This window comes from Neolamprologus multifasciatus, chromosome 1 (genome assembly GCF_963576455.1).
Source record: "Neolamprologus multifasciatus chromosome 1, fNeoMul1.2, whole genome shotgun sequence".
Taxonomy (NCBI): Eukaryota; Metazoa; Chordata; class Actinopteri; order Cichliformes; family Cichlidae; genus Neolamprologus; species Neolamprologus multifasciatus.
The window spans coordinates 35484156-35501528 of NC_140439.1; the positions used below are offsets into that span (position 1 = coordinate 35484156).

The 17373-nt window shown below is 39.6% G+C and overlaps 1 long non-coding RNA gene across 1 annotated transcript; it reads right to left on the reverse strand.

Moving 5' to 3' along the window:
* Positions 1–2358: 2358 nt before the first annotated feature.
* LOC146526162 (uncharacterized) lies at positions 2359–16533 on the reverse strand. Its single transcript, XR_014874120.1, has 2 exons — positions 12959–16533; positions 2359–12622 (listed from the first exon to the last, which is right to left on the reverse strand). It is a non-coding gene; the product is annotated as an uncharacterized LOC146526162 (long non-coding RNA).
* Between the last annotated feature and the right edge of the window lie 840 nt (positions 16534–17373).

Here is a 17373-nt window from a genome sequence, read left to right on the forward strand (position 1 = left end):
CAGGATGTAAAAGAAATGTAAAATATTGCTATGGCTTTGCTTTCTGTTGAGATCTTGTAGAATTATGGATACCATATTTTTTTATATTCATGTATTTGTTATTAAGACAAGCAGGTCTTCTTAACTAACACATTCCCCTGTTTGTTTTTCTAACAATAGTACTAAATGGCCTGTATTTGTATAGCGCGTTACTAATCCCTAAGGACCCCAAAGCACTTTACACATCCAGTCATCCACCCATTCACACACTGGTGATGGCAGCTACATTGTAGCCACAGCCACCCTGGGGCGCACTGACAGAGGCGAGGCTGCCGGACACTGGCGCCACCAGGCCCTCTGACCACCACCAGTAGGCGACGGGTGAAGTGTCTTGCCCAAGGACACAACGACCAAGCCGGGGCTCGAAACAGCAACCTTCCGATTACAAGGCGAACTCCCAACTCTTGAGCCACGATCGCCCCAGGTTAAAGGATAATTAACAGGGAAGAAACAATCTGGTCTTGTGGCCGTTCATCCTGTAATAACATTTAATCTAATGATTGGTGGTATAAGACACAAATTTTCATTGTTGTGTGTGTGTGTTTGTGTGTGTTCCTCAATGTGAATTTCCAAAAAATATTTATTGTTCCTCATATGGAGGTCAGAGGGATGTTTGAGCCCTATATCATCTTGATTTTCACATCAGAGCTCCAGGTTTGGCTCATGTTAATAATATGTGTCACCTCACCTCTGTCAGTGCACCCCAGGGTGGCTGTGGCTACAATGTAGCTGCCATCACCAGTGTGTGAATGTGTGTGTGAATGGGTGGATGACTGGATGTGTAAAGCGCTTTGAGGTCCTTAGGGACTAGTAAAGCGCTATATAAATACAGACCATTTACTTGGTTGGGTTGATCTGTTACAAGAAGTTGGCAAGCAAAAAGATGGATGGATCGATAAGATCAGGCATTTAAAATTACTGAGTAACGCGAGGACAAATATCATTGATTATTATTGGGTTATAACACAATGGCAGCCTTGTCTTTCAAATCTTTATCTTTCAGGTTGCCATGGTGATACCTCCCTTCTTTCTATGCAAAAATAAATGTAAATAAATGACACCCAATATATTTCCTATAGAAATGAATTTCTTACACATCTGCATTCACTAACACACATACAAAAAATGTCATACTTTGTGTTTATGAACACAAAAATGTAGATTCATAATTTTGTGACTCTTTTGTGAACTGCCACGAGACCAGGCCGGGGCAAACTACATGAAAGTGAGGTAAAGCAAGTTAGAGAGTGTATTGTATCAATACGTTATTAAACTGAAATAATAATTCACACACAGTGGCATTCGTTTGGTAGGAATAACAATACAATGTCTGCTGTTGATCATATTGTTCTATTAAGTATGACTGAATCACTATGTTATACATATACTGGGGGATCATGGGGAAAATATTGTGACGCACTTGATTAAACATGAATTATGCAAATGTTAATTCTACATTTCTTAACATAGATGAAACCAAAGAGAAACATCCCCATAAAGATATGTCAAGTATGTCCAACTCAGTCTAAACTCAGTGAAATGAAACCCATGGTATTCATGTGTGCCAATAATCAGCTTGTGCTGCAGCGACTTCTGTTTTTTAACCAAGTCATTTACACATTACTAAAGTCTTCCCTGCCTGTGGCACTTATTAAACCTGCAATCTCTGATTTTTTGCCACTCTTTACAGGCTGTCATCCTAACAGTGATGTGACCTTTTCAGCTGATAATGGCGTGCTTACAAAGATTTCCTTATTTACACACCCAGGGAAACATTGCCTTTGTTTGGAGTGTCTGGACAAAGGTGAATTTCTTTGAGCTTTGTTTTTGGTTTCTAACTGTGCTGAGGGTTAGCATTTGCCTCTTTCTGAGCAGGTAGATTAAACCTGTCTCACAAATCTTTGTTATACCTGCTGTACAACAAAAAGTTTGAAACACGGTAAAAAAATCTTGAAGTAGTGAAATGAAAAGATGATTTTACAAATAGCTGGTAGAACTAGTGATGTGTGATACCACTGATTTCCTTTCCGTTCCGATACCAAGTGATATTCAGGGTGGTATCGACGATACTGATCCGATACCGATACTTTGTACAAAAACTTATTTTATTTATTGTATCTCAAATTATAGCGTCATAATGATTACAAGACATCAGATTACTTGTTCTTATCACTTAATAATGCAGAGTTCATCATATAGAAATAAAAAAACAGAAGCTCTGCCCTATTTGAACACCTTGCCTGCCTGCAGCACTAAAGGACTGTCCCTCTCCTCCTCTTCAGTTCACCTCAACATACGCTCGTCATATCCTGTGATATGATTTACTCTGAGGTGTTTGACAAGGTTAGTGATGTTGCCACAACCATACATGCCAACCCTCCCGATTTTTCCGGGAGAATCCCGAATTTCAGTGCCCCTCCCGAAAATCTCCCGGAGCCACCATTCTCCCGAATTTTTCCCGATTTTTCACCCCGGCAACAAAATTGAAAAACCATATCGCAGAATTCATAGCGCGGCCCAGCCAATTCCAGTCTCCAACAATGGCGGCAGCTACTTAGTTTTAATATTACTCTTATTTCTCTTTCTGGGTCGCAAAAAAACGTTTAACATATTTTCAGGTGAGATTGTAGCTGTGTAAACTTCAAATATCTGAGCCGACCGACACATCGTCTTCAAACCCCCGCGGTCTTTCGCTACTCGGGTTAAACATGATATATAAGTCACTTTGATAATTAAAAATGTTATTGTTTGGCTTTTTCAGTGTTTTATTTGTTCGTGAGTAAATCGGTTTGGCTGAGATTAAAGTTATTAGATTAGATTAAATTAAATTTAACTTTACTAATCCCTCGGAAGGGGTCCTCCAGGGTTTTCACACAGCTGAATAAACGTTAAACAGAAAACTAATTAAACAAAGTGTGAGACAGTCCAGAGTTTACGCCAGCGCCCGGTTATATTTTAGATAGCAAAGAGCAGACGGCAGAGTTTCACTCCACCGAGGGAGCCTGTGATGTACTACCGGGCTTTCTTTAGACCACAAAGGCCGGGTCCTCAGGTGGAAGCAGCCTCTGAATTTGGACACCCCAGCTGTTTCCGGGCCGGCCAATAATAACGGTGACATTTAACGTATTTTATCTGATAAATAAACCCTGTAAAATGTATTTATCACCCCCAACAGCCCTTTTGAATGTCTCTCTAGTATGGCCACAACACCTCACTCTTGGAGCACTTTTTTGCCACATGTATCGCAAACCACGTCTGAGCTGTTTGTGGAGGTAAAATACGTCCGCACATGACTCCAATTACGCTCAGCTGCGCGCGCCAAGGGGCTGCGAGACATTTATACAGCCGTATTTCGCACATGACTATGAAAGGCGGAAGAGGAAGTAGTTCATTTGAATGTAGACAATCCGAATGATATAGTTTCTTTCCACTCTGTTCCTGTTAATGATAAACTACAAATTTACTCTAAATTACTAAAATATCGATATTTTAATGTGAGAATCGATTCTAGAACATACCACCGATACGAATCATTTAATGGTATCGGAGGAATCGATATTTCAGGATCCATCCGCACATCACTAGGTAGAACACAATCCAGACTGGCCATGTCAGGGTTGGGTTTATCTATATTTTTTGCTGATTTTAAAGACAAAAAGATGCTAGATTGCATCCGCTGAAACACTGGCACTTTACTCCTTCTAACACTGAACTGATCTTAAGATTCTTCCCCTTTTGAACTTAAGCCTTTCTCATTCCTGATACAACGTCTTCCCCTGGAAGGCAAACACATGGGCACATTTTGCAGCACCCACAGGTCATCACACAGGATCTATGCCTTTTGCTTGACTTTCTAATACCTCCTGGCTTTATCAAAGTGCACAGATGGTGAGTCTTAGCATCTTTTGTGTGACCTTCTACATTCTAGCCTGATGTGTATTCCTGCCTAGGGTGACAAAAAATGGAGATGGATGACTTTTTACTTGTTCGCTGCCTTCTCTGTCTTGTATTAGTTTGACTTGGATCTGAAATAGAACACAAGAGCTGCCAGTGCATTTGAGCTTGGTCTCACGAAAGAAGGTCATGGTTTCTTGTCCTGCTTCAAGGTAGGCCTCAAGCAGCTCTACATGCAGTTCCTTGACCCATACACTGAACTTTGCATGCAGCATGCAACAGAATTGTTCAAGAATGAGAATCTCCTCACTTTGTATCTTCTGTGGTTCTGCTTGGCCACTTCTACTTGTGGTAGAGTTCCCCTTATGCCACAGATCTCCCAGGGGGTCTCGTCTGGTGTGATGTCAAGTTTTTGTGGGTTTCAATCTGAAGTATTTTATGCTTTCCAAACAGGACTGTGTGATATATCTCTTTTTTCACCACATAAAGGTGTTTTGATTTTGCAATTACACTAATTTGATATCTTTGGATAATAAATAAACCAACTAATAATAAATAAATGAACTCAGTATATCAGCATTGTAACAGTATACTGTTCAACCTTTAATTTAAACATTAATATGTAACTTTTTAAAGTCGCAGCGGTCTTCAGCAGTGAAGCAGATCAGATTCAGGGTTTTGAGCTCATCGGCACGACAGCTAGAGTTACCAACCTTGGTTTAAGCAAAGCTTCTAAACCAAATGTTCACTCATATGGGATATGAAGGGAAATATATGTAAATGAAAATCCCTGAAAATCCCTAATATATACACAACTGGATTACTCTTTTCTTTTTAACAAAAAAAAGTTCTGCAGGAAAACTTTTGTTGCAACTAGAATTTTAACTAGAAATGGATCTTCAGATATGTTTCCCAGACTTGAGGTAGTATTCCAGACAAATGGTTATGGGGGTTATGTTCACACTTTGCTATCTTTTATGTAATTTATGTTGCAATTAATGGCAGCTCTCTGTGCCAATGCAATAAAAAATGAAGTATATATAATGACAAAGAGTTGTTTATAGTGACGATCCCACAGAGACTTGACGCCTTGTTTTGCATCAACAAAACAATTTTTGACTTTAAGCTCATTCTTTGTATTTTCTATTCCCCAAAAGCTCTGAACACTACCCAGCCAGCAACAAACAGAAGAAAGGTAAATATATGGGTGCTTCAAGCTGCTTTAGAATTTCCCATCAAGAGTTTGTGAAATAGTCTTTGCTACCACTCAAACAGACCTGTTTTTTTAATTGTCAAACCCAAAACCACTGATGATAGAAGGTTATTTTCCATGACCAGTTATCACCTCACATTCATTTACTTTGTTTAAATCATTGGCAATGAATATGTTTGAAGAGGGATGTTTGTCTACTAATGGGCTGCTATAACATACTTTAGTTCTGATTCATCAGAGTATTTATTTTTCATATTATCAAACCTATTATTAAGCTGTATATTTTAGCCTTAGGGTTGATAACTTATGGTAACAATGTTGACACCAGTTTCTAGGATCAACACTTTTTAAAATAACACTCTAACGCTTTTGTATTGCAAATATGGCAAGCGCACACAATAAAATACAAGTATTTATGTGTCAAGGTGAAGATGTGTTGAGTGACAGTGATTATGAGTTCAGAGATGGGAGAAGAGTAAATGACAGCCTGCAGAGAAGGAAATGAAGGGGGAAGGAGATTGCCAGTACCTTAAATTACTCAATAGTGTCTGATAGGAGACACGAAATGAGCAGTAGTTAATTCTAACCACGAAATAACAACGATGTGGTGTTTTATTGCACAACTGGCCCACATATCTCCAGTCTCTGCTCAGCTGCATAAAAAAACTAAGGCATCAGAAATATAATAGTTTCAGTTTTCACACATAGTTCCACAAACACATCCTTTAGAAGCAAATTGTTTTACTCGCTGACAGGCAGTTCATCACACTGATGTCAGCGGATGAACAGCGGGGGTCAGGATGGGCAAAAAAACCTACCCTTACCACAGGCTGAATGCATCTCTGTGTTCATCTAGTACAGATGTTGTGAAGATGCATGAGACTAATGGCAGTGCTGGAGAGATAAAGCTGTTCTCTTCCCATCAGCTCTCTGCCACATCACCATTGTCTGGTTCCTCAGATGAGACTGTGAGGTCCAATTATGATTTGTGATCTTTCAGCACAGCATATAAAAGTCACCTCTGACTGAGGATCCCAGCTTCATAAAGGAATTCATTTTAAGTAAAAGAGCCAGGTCATAAAGTGTGTTATGTCTCTACAGCTCTGGATTTTTTTTTTAAGTACACAGTCTTCTCAGAGATTAGAAATGGGAGTTTTATAAAAGAGCAGTGCCTTGACTAGCAAACTTTCTTTGCATACTTTTTTACTAGTATTTTCTCTTAACATCGTTTTGAAAGTCCTGAAGTCCATTGACAACACGTGAACCTGTTTCTGTGTTTAATCTTCTACTGCAGCGGTCCCCAACCTTTTTTGCGCCACGGACCGGTTTATGCCCGACAATATTTTCATGGACCGGCCTTTAAGGTGTCGGTAAATACAACAAAATAAAACTAGTATCGGTACCGAAAAAAAGAAAATTAATTCATAACACACGTGTAAAGACCCAGGAAAACTGAGAAAACGATAAAAATGATAACAAAATAACGCTGAAAACCGATAAAAACCCTGAAAACTATACATTTCACACCTGAACCTCAACTCTCGTGGCCCGGTACCAAACGACTCACGGAGCGGTACCGGTCCGAGGCCCGGGGGTTGGGGACCGCTGTTCTATTTCATTTGTTGAGTCCCTTTCAAAGTTGGCCACTGTTCTGTCAACATTTTTTTCTGCTCAGTTTTTAAAACCTTATGGTGTACAGATTTGATCCGATTTGATTGGGGTTGTGACATTTTGGTAGCAAATATTTCGAATTGTAGAGCAAGATGTTAATTACAAACTTCATTGTGGATAGAGCCATCTGAATCTCTTTGTCGGCTCCAGTTTTGTCCTAATTGATGAGCTTGGTCTGCCCTTCATTTACTCACAGGTGTGTAGGTGTTCCCCAATGACTGACCCTCTATGGCTGTTTCCCAATTCAGGGTCTGCAGCCTTAAAGGCCGATTACGTCACTGCGACGAGACGAAGGCTGTCCCAATTCGAAGGCTGCTCGAAATGCGGCCCTCAAATGCGTCCTTCATTTCCTGAATTTTAAGGCTGTGGCGGTGTAGACTTCGTGGCCCAACATATCCCAGAATGCATAGCACGGCGGTGGGTGTGGATAATTTTGCCAAATAAAAACGGCGGATGAGGGGCGCCCAAAGAGTAAACTTTAAGTAAGTACTGAATATCATGTCACTTATTTATGTGCAAATGTTTAATAACAAAGAACATTAAAACATTACTGTTGGCCACATGTCGGCAAAGTTGTGTGACATTAGTGACGTTTGTACTAACTTGGTTTTAAAGCCTTAACTTTAAAATATACGCCGTTCAATAGCTGAGCTTAATCTTACAGAGAATGATCAAAGCTCATGTAGAAACAAACAAACAAATGAACAAAAGATTTTCTCCATTTCTGTCAAACAAAGCTGTATGAAACGTTTCCAGCTGTTAGTATCATGGTTGCTAGGCAACCTGGGCAGCGCAACGGAGGCTAGACCGTCCCATTTCACAAGCCTCGCACTTCTGGCCTTAGCGGTCTTTAAGTACGCGGCCCTTGAGGATCGTTGAGGCTGCGTACTTTAAGGCTGCAGACCCTGAATTGGGATACAGCCAAAGACTGTCTTGTATCTATTTAACCACCCCTCACCCAAAGCTTCTCAAATGTGTTGTATTCATTACTTTAATGATACTTCTGCAGCTAGCCATGTAGTGGCAAATATGTTGACTAACTCTTCCTAGTATTTAGTTGTTTCTTTGTTTTAATATTTCATTTTTAGACTTCAACTAGCTTGCTAGCTAGCTTAGTGCTAGCTTAGTGCTAACTAATAACGTTACTCTTTGTTGTAACATCTGCATGACCAGCTGATCACTTTATTTGTGCTGGAAACATTTTGACCATTTCTAATTCCCAGTGGGGCCTCTGTAGTTGTTTGCATTTGAGAATCAAAGTTTAATTTGGAAATGGCACATGTATGAGACTGGCAAGCGATTACGGTAAACTTACAATCTCGGAATAGGAATTTTGACAAACTCAAGAACGTATGCCATTTTTCTGTGAGACCACAGCGCAGAAAGCCCTTGTGTACACATCAGATAAATTAAACCAATATCTCTCTTTTTCAGGATTTTTCTTCACTTTTTTGCGCACACGTCTCATCCACCAATATTGTCTGCTGCAATATGTATAAAACCAAATTTGCTTTAAACAAAAAAAGACGAAAGAAAAAGAAATAATAGCATATAATGTTCTATTTTCTGACACCAGTTACATACAGCAAGTGAAAATTTCATTATCAATTTACTACTTCATGGTTAAAAAAAGGGTCATTTTTGCCTCAATCAGAAAGTGGTCAAAAGATTGTGTGAAGCGGCGACACCTCTCACAGAAACACTATGAAATAACACTTACTGTAACTCCCAATCAAAGACTTACAAGTAAAGCTTATATCTGTGAATACTAGACACCTCATTAGGCAAGCAATGTACAAGAGTCAAGTTCAGCTGCATCAGGTCCCACGCAATGGACCTAATAGTGGTTTAGCATCATTTCCATTTTGACTAATCAACTGAGTAAGGCATCTGCTCTTGCCAGTTTGAAAATGTGTGTGATGAACAGAGTGGACTGAATTACGCCCAGCTTGTAAGTTACAATTAATCTCGCAACATAATGCAGGCAACATCATGGAATATTCAGTCACACACTAACACACTAGCAGATTTAATGCTGTAGCCCTCAGGAGGAGAAACTGTTGTAAACAAACACATTTTAGAAGAATGGAACCAAAATTTATCTGTAACATCTAATAAAGATTTATGGAACGTTGCAGCCTCCTAACGTAAGAGCTAAAGCATGATTGGGATCAAATAAATTAGCCAATATAATGTAGAATCTGTAAAACAATTTTTTATTAATTCAGGCTATATAGGTTATATATTCCCTGCTATGCATTGTGCAATAACAGTGGTATATTAAAGTTGAATACTATTATTAACATGCGAGACATTCATGCAAATATAAGATTAATATTATAATGTTAACTTAGGAGAAGGAAAATATCATAAGGTGCCCGGGGAAAAAGCGATCCAACTTCTCAACAACTGTAATATTCTTAGTTCAAAGTAAAATATCACATGAAGATTAAAGTGGTCTTATAAAAAAACGTGATTTGCTAGTATATTGTCATCCCAGATTTATCAGGCCAGCCAACATGACAACAGCCCACCAGCAGCCTTTTCGCTGGCCAAGATGAGACATGATCGCTTCTGAAGTGTGAGAACATTTCAGCATCGGCTAATTAATTGTAATAAGGCCGGCTGGCACATACGTTGGCAATGACAACCCTTGGGTGAGAGGCGAGGCGAGGCTTCCCTACTAAAGCCGGTGTGGAGTTTGAACTGTCAGGCCGCAGTGCTCCAGAGACTTGGTCTGGCACTCACCTAGATACACATCTGCTCTGATAAATCGCCTGCATCACCCAGTGCATACATTTCATTATCGGCTTTAAGTGGGCGAAAACAACAAGAATCGGGGCTTCGAGCAGAACTTGGGTGAGAGGGCGGATGAAAGGGAGGAACAGGAGCAGAATATGCTGGGTGTTTAAAGAAATGCCCTCCTCATTTTCCTGTTAGTCACATTGACCTCTATCAACCTCTATTGACAGCTATGTGCAACTACAGAATCACAGTTTAATTGTCTTCCATTGCTATGGGCTGATATTAGTGCTAAATTATTTGAAACTGTTACATTAATATGATAGCATAAAATAACACGGGTTCCATCCCCATTGCAGTGTGCTATACTAACTACTGCTGAGGATTAACAGCCTTCCTCAAGGGTAACTTGACAAAATGTTCTGAGGGTTTGATAAATTCTGCATGGTTTCTGGCTTTCACAGGGTGGGAAAACTGTATTCTGCAAGTAACACAGTTTAAATGAGGAGGCTTTACCCTGCACCACACACCTGATAAGGGATGATCACTCACTCTGGCTACATCCAAAGGCAATTCACCACGACTTTCTTGTCCATCAGCTCTTTCATTGATTTTATGATTGTTCATGTCCTTGCTTGTCAAGAGCAAAGCTCTTCTGAGTTTGGTCTCAAAATGTAAGAAAATCTCAAAAGTGTGTGTAAGGGCCATTTTTATTCACAAACTCTACTGCTTTTCAAGTCTACTCAATGTAGAACAACACTGCCATCACTTGGCAGCTTCTGCTCATTACTCTGACTTGAACCCACGCCGACAATGCTGCAGAGGGCACCAAACTTGCAAGAAAGAGCAGAGTTATGCAGTCCTGCGTGGAACTTGAAATTAAATGGGTCAAGGAGATTTAGATCTAGGCCATTATTGTCAAAGAGAACAATGGGCATGGACGTAGGAGTAATTGGTAGAAAAGGGTAAGCATTTGTCATGTTAGTTCAGACTGAGTTCTGCACATACTTAATAGGGTTTCACATGATTTACAAAGGCATATTTGCTTTATTACAGCCAATGCCAGACTTGCTGTCACTGAGTATAATTAATGTGTCACACTTTAGTTGCTTCCTCTTTCTATAGTTTAAAACACAGCAAACTTTAATAGTAAAAGATTTATTTATATAAATATCCAGCACTAGCAATTTCACATGCACTAATTCCATTTCAAAACCGATTATCAATTAATCGGTCAATCTGGAACGCAATCTTTTTACAATTGCCATAACTATGAGTAATTCTGAACTAAAAAATTTAAGAAAAAATTAATAAATTGCAGTTTTTATTTCTTTCAAAAAGAAGTTTGCGACAAAGTTAGAGGGTGTTGTACTTCTAGCTTAAAGCTCATATTAGCATGCTAACTCTGCTAACATGCTATCACTGATATTGCCAAACTAAACAGATTGTTTATTTGGCACTATATTGATATATTATTTGTTTGTCTCCCTTTTTTTCTGTTGTTGTTGCTATACTATTTTAACAAGTTCAAAATAAAGATACATTCTAACTATTACCCAGTAAAAACTGACTGAAAGTCACAGGTGTGTAACCACAACTGGAGCTGTCCCCTCAGAAGTGGTCCTGAGAGTAAATGACCCACCCTGTAATCATGTAAGACGTTTGCAGTCACATGAGTCAAGTTGTGAGTTGTTAATGTCGCACAGGCCAAGGTGTGAATCCACTGTGAGACATTACCCTACCCCACTCCCATCATGTAAGTTACTATGAGCAGAGGATTGGAGAGTGGATTAACCACTCTCAACACCACCTCCCTGGGGACGAGCCCACTAAGGGTTAAAACACTTTTAGTGCATCAGAACTGAAAAGCCTCTTGGATGAGAGGTGACATGCCTTCATAAACCAGAAAGAGGTCCAGTTCATTTCAAGTGCTTGAGTTTTCCAGGTCAGAAAACAAAGAAAGCAGCTTAAGAACAGACCATGAAATGCCTCAATGGAAGGAATCATAAGAGGTCATCATCGGGTAAACGAAGCACAATCCATCCAGTTTTTGAGACACTAAAAAAAACTGTACGCTTCAAGCATGCTTCAAATCCTGATGCTCGTCCATCACCTTAGAGCCTGAAGTCATTAATACAGTGTCATCAGCCCACAAAACCTTTTCTCAGCAGTGTTGTAGAGGCACAAAGCGCAGTGCTGCTTGTGTTTTTGGAGTTCATACTTAATCTCAGGTGTCCTTTCATGAAAACCTCCCCAGTTTAATGATGTCCCTTTACATTTTTTAACTTAAACCAGGTTCTACAGAGCAGTATGTACCTTAGCGAGCCCCACCCAGCCACGCACACAAAGAGAAAGAGAGACAGAGAACAAATAAAACTACAGATTGATTGGGATTCCCTGACTTATGCAGCGTTTCAGAAATAATTAAATGTTCAATCATAATGAATTATTAAATATTAAATATGAGCCATATTCATTTAAGCAAATTAAATTACATAAAAAAGAAATACGTTTTCACTGGTGGTCTCAATCATTTTACTTTGCTGTAACCATGACCAATGTCCAACAGACACATGGTGCTTCCTAGATCTGTTCTTTTCCATCACTGATCATACAAAATAAACCCAGTGAAAAATAGGTTTACTCATCTATTAATATTTGTCATTTTTAAATTGAAATGTAAGTGCATGATTGATTAAACTTACATTTTTTTTGCAATTCAGTATGGTCTGATCCATCCACATAATGTACCATCATGAACTCAGATACAGCCGTGCAAATTTACACTCCAGGCACATCTCTAACGATTTCTCACATTCTGTATCTGTGTATGAGGGTCATACTTCTTTATGCGCTGCAGGTAGGTCCCTTTAGTGGAGGAATAAACCCCCGTGACTTGCACACAGCCCAGCATGGTCGCCGCCCTGCACTCTACCCCTCTCTCCTTCATGCTGACAAGTGGGATCCATTCTTCTGTGTCTGGGTTGAAGCACTCAGTGAGGGTGGTCCGGCCCCCTACCATGCGCAGCCTGCTGTTCAAAGACACCAGGCACATCCCACACTCTGCAGGGAGCAACAGCATGACAATCATAGATTTATTTTAATAAAAAGGTTAAATTAAAAGTAATGTGTCTTTTCGCACATACAGTCAAGAGCAGGCACTTAATACTAAACAAATCTCAGATAAGTTTGTCTTTTCTATTTGTTTTTTGTGACTAGATTTGCTAACACGGCTACGTGGATGTGGGTAATATTATGGTGGTTGAAATCCACTGTGAAACTTTACACCTTTTCTTAGATATAGTTGCCCTTGAAACCAAAAGATCCATCTGCTACATAATTTCAACACCTGACAAAATGTTAAAGAGAGGAAAGCAGAATAGAGTTTTGATCTCTGACCTGCCTGCTAGCAGCCTGTGGGCTTCTTTCACCAGCAGGAGGGCGCGCATAGAGCTGAGAGAATGCTAGCATGTTGAAGCACTTGTCCACAACCAGGAGGGCCTCTTAGGCCCCTTTCACTGCTCAAAACTGCAGTAGGTCAGCAGCCCTTAGCAAGCTTTTCACGTTCAGCAAGGTTATGTTGACTCTGGAGGAGTAGACACGAGTCACCCAAGGCCAACACAAGCGCCACGTCTGCCCCCGGCAGCTTGGATGAGAGAAGTAAATAACATCTTTACTTTCAAACTAAAACGTTTGTACACATTTGAGAACTTCTTATGAAAGTTAACCTCTAACTGCCAATCTCATGATTACATTTTTGTGAAGAGGACCCGCCCTGTACTTCCACACATTTATATTATTTGTGGGTTTCTTTTTTGTTGTTATTGTTGTTTTTACTGCATGGTAGTTCCTTTAACAGCTCCACTGTGTAGCAGTTTGCACATTCCTCTAACAACCAAACGATCCCTGCTTTGATCCTGGGAGGAGAGACTAATTTCTTTGTCTTTTTTGTCAGGAGAGGAATCCTGAAAGGTGTAAAAGGTCTCCCAACTCTAAAACATGCAAGACGACCTACTTTGGTTGTATTGCTGTGAAGGAAAAATTGAAAAGCAGGTCCATTTGCATCCAGTTTCCTTTACTATGCATATCAAATGAGCAGTGTTGGGGAGTAACGGAATACATGTACCGCCGTTACATATTTAAAATACAAAATATGAGTAACTGTATTCCGTTACAGTTACCGTTTAAAAAGGTGGTATTTAGAATACAGTTACTTTGTTGAAATAAATGGATTACACGGCGGTACTTCCCTGTTTCATATTGTGGCGGGTCAGGCCTGTTTGGGTTTTGTTTGACAGCTACGTTCTGTTGTTCCAGGCGGCACCGTTACGGTTGCCATGGTTACAGGGTGACGCTCTCTCTCTGCGTGTTTCCTGGGTGAGAGAGGCCTTTTTGTTGTTGTTGTGCTAAGCTAATAGGCAGAATGCTACAGGTATAGCTCTAAAGAATGTAGCATCATAGGCAGTGTAGTCCGTGCTGCAGGGAGAATGGACTGCCATACACGTTATGTGTCTGTGAGCGAGGGAGGAAGAAAAAGGAAAAGTACGAGCTGTCATCGAGCAAAAACGGGAGCTGGAAGCATGTAAATATAATAATAACCACTGCAGCCAAGAAGAGAGCCTGACGAGCCCAGTTGTAAGTAAGCTATTAAGACTCGACTGTACACCGTGTTCGTGTTTTCCTCCAAAAACAATAAGTTGGAGCAGCCTTTCAACGCCTCTCTCTGTCTCTCGCTAGCAAAGTTGACCCAGACAACAAAGTAAAGCTAGTTTTCGGCTACGAGCCCGACACAGAACCCACCGTATTAGCCAGAGGTCCCTTTACTACGGTTCGGAGCCGCGGACCTTCAGTAACAGTAATAAATCACACAGCAATAGTACATTCATGTAGTTGTAAACAGCATGATAATATATTAAGTAATCCAAAGTATTCAGAATACGTTACTCTCATTGAGTAACGTAACGGAATACGTTACAGAATACATTTTAGGGCATGTATTCTGTATTTTGTAATGGAATACATTTTAAAAGTAACCTTCCCAACACTGCAAATGAGTTACAGATGCAAAAATCAGGATTGAATGAAACTGACTGCTTCCGAACAATCTTTTGCCAAACTTTCCAAGGAAAATAGTCCAAATTCAGAAAACTTGTACCCAAGTTTGACAGCTTCAGTATTCAAGATGGCTGTTTCTAAGCATCTTCGTTTAATACAAAAATCCTCATCTAAACCCTCTTGCTACTGAAGAGTGAATTCAGAGAGTAAACAAAGCCTGCTTGTCTTGGACTGTAATACCAGGTTAGATCTTAGACAAGTGCAATTGAGTTGTTGCAAGATTCATATTCTAAATCTATGTTTCAAACCGTGATGCATTTGTGCCAACCTACTGATGTGTGGGAGGTTTTCAGTCTTAGGAAGGAATATCTTTGCATCTCCACAGGATGTAGCTGCCTCTCTGGATAGAAATGATAAATCAGTCCTTCATTTGCCACTGATTGAAGTCTGGGTGACAACAGCCCATTTGCATTTATTCATTTGGCAGACACTATAATCCGTACTGATGTACCGCTGAGGCACAATCCAAAGCATGGCAGATCAAGAACTGAGAAAAAACCCCTTCCAGGTGTGATGTAATACACAAGTGTGTTGTCATTTTCCTTTTTTCCCTCTTCTTTCTTCTTCTTCCTTTTTTTTTTTTTTTTTTTTTTTTGGAGAAACTAGTGAAAAATCAAGCAAGAGAAATAGACAGAGGCAGTGCAAACTAGTCCAGTAACTCAGAGGCTGGGCTCCAAGCAAAATTTGACAACAGCAGCCTAAATTAAATTTGGTAAATCACTCCACCAAACCAACACAGCTCTACCATGAAGTTCTAAATACCCAAGCAGCAACCCCCAGGGCTGAAAAATGAAGCCAGTGAGCCAGTACCAAACACATTTCCTTTAATTGTAACCTGAGGTCGGCTCCAGAAGTGACTCAGTCCCCATAGAGGCCCATGTTAAGGTGTCCACCTCCAGCAATGAAATGATCATGTTTTTAAAATTACCAAGGCTTATGGCTTTGGCAGTGATGGGAATAACGGCGTTACAAGTAAAGGCGTTACTGTAACGAGTACAGCGCCGTTGCCGTTACTAACAAGAAAATGCGGTGCGGTTGCGTTACTGTTTTTCAACAAACAGACGGTTGAAGCTGTCTTCAGCTTACCGCACCTTATATCAGTTGCACGGAAGTATCTGGAAAAATACGGTTATTTCCAGTAATGACAATACAGTTTGTTGTGCTAATTTTACATGGGATCTTGCCTTTTCAAGTGATTTTAAACATTAAATTAGGAACATGTTAATGTGATTAAACAATGAAATTATCTATAAATAGAAAAATAAAACCCAAATCCTTAAAAAACAGTAATATTCCGGCAGCTGGGGCGCCAAAATACAACCGTAAAATAACAGAAAATAACTTTCTCATGAAAATACAGTTATTTTCAGTACTGAAAATAGAGTTTGTTGCGCTAATTTCACATGGGATTCTGCCTTTTCCAAGTGCTTTTAGACATCAAATTAGGAACATTGTAACGTGATCAAACAATGAAATTACCTATAAACAAGGTCAATGAATGTGGCAATATGAATCATAATACGTAAATGTACAGAAATATACAGTTAACAGTTGGTTTAAATAGTAATGGATTGCATGCCCTGGGACAGACTGACAGAGGCAAGGCTGCCATATCGCACCATCGGCCCCTCTGGCCATCACCAGTAGGTGAAGAGTCTTGAGTGTCTGAGCCGGGGCTCGAACCGGCAACCTTCTGATCACAAGACAAACTGTCAACTCTTGAGCCACGATCGCCCTAAATAGCAATGATAATAATACTTATGTGATACTTATGTTCTTTGGTGTATTAAGAGTTTTTTCATGTGCAGAGGTGTTTTTTTCTGTTCTCAAACTGATCTCCCTGTTGGAGCTCAGTCTGGTGGGAGTTGGGAGGAGTGATGTTTGTGTCATGTATGTAAGGTCGGAGGGTAAGATGGCGACGCCATTGGGTGCAATAGGTCGGCAGCCTTATGAAATTTCCCCTTGTGGGACAATAAAGGTATATCAAATCAAATCCATAGCATTACATTTGAATTCAACAGTTCAATCTTTCAAATAACGGACAGATATTTGTGAAATCATGATACATTTGTGAATGTATTTTAACAATCTAAATATGCATATGTACAGACAGATACATTTAATAATCATGAAAATTATGTTTTATTACATTACAGTGATTTAACGTTAATTTACATTTGAAATGTGAAATCAGTCTATTTACGTAACTTTAATGATATTCTAGAAGAACAGAACAAAACTGTGAAATACAGTAAAATATTTTTATATTAGGATTTTTTCCTACAGTGCAGCCATACCCGCGACCTTGTGGTTGTTAGTTCACATTCATTGGCCGATGCTTAGCGTCATGTTATTATGTGTCCCAACATCCAATGGCATATCACATTGTTTTCACGGCCACACCCTCACCCCAGGTGCGGAGGCCTATTTCTGTTCAGGAATGTTGTGAATACTTTGAGATTTATATTAATTCCAATTCCTACCTCTACATTTCTTTTTAAAAATATATAATTAGCACAGCGTTGCTGTGCAGTGTTTTATATGTTTGTTTTTTTTAGTTTTTATTCCTATTAATTATATTTTCAACCCTGCCAGGGTTGATCAGGTCCTGGAGTTTGTCACTGGTTTATGTTAAATTGTTATTTCTCTTCTTATTTCTTCTGTTTAGTTTTCTACAGTTTATTTTCTCCCATATATTC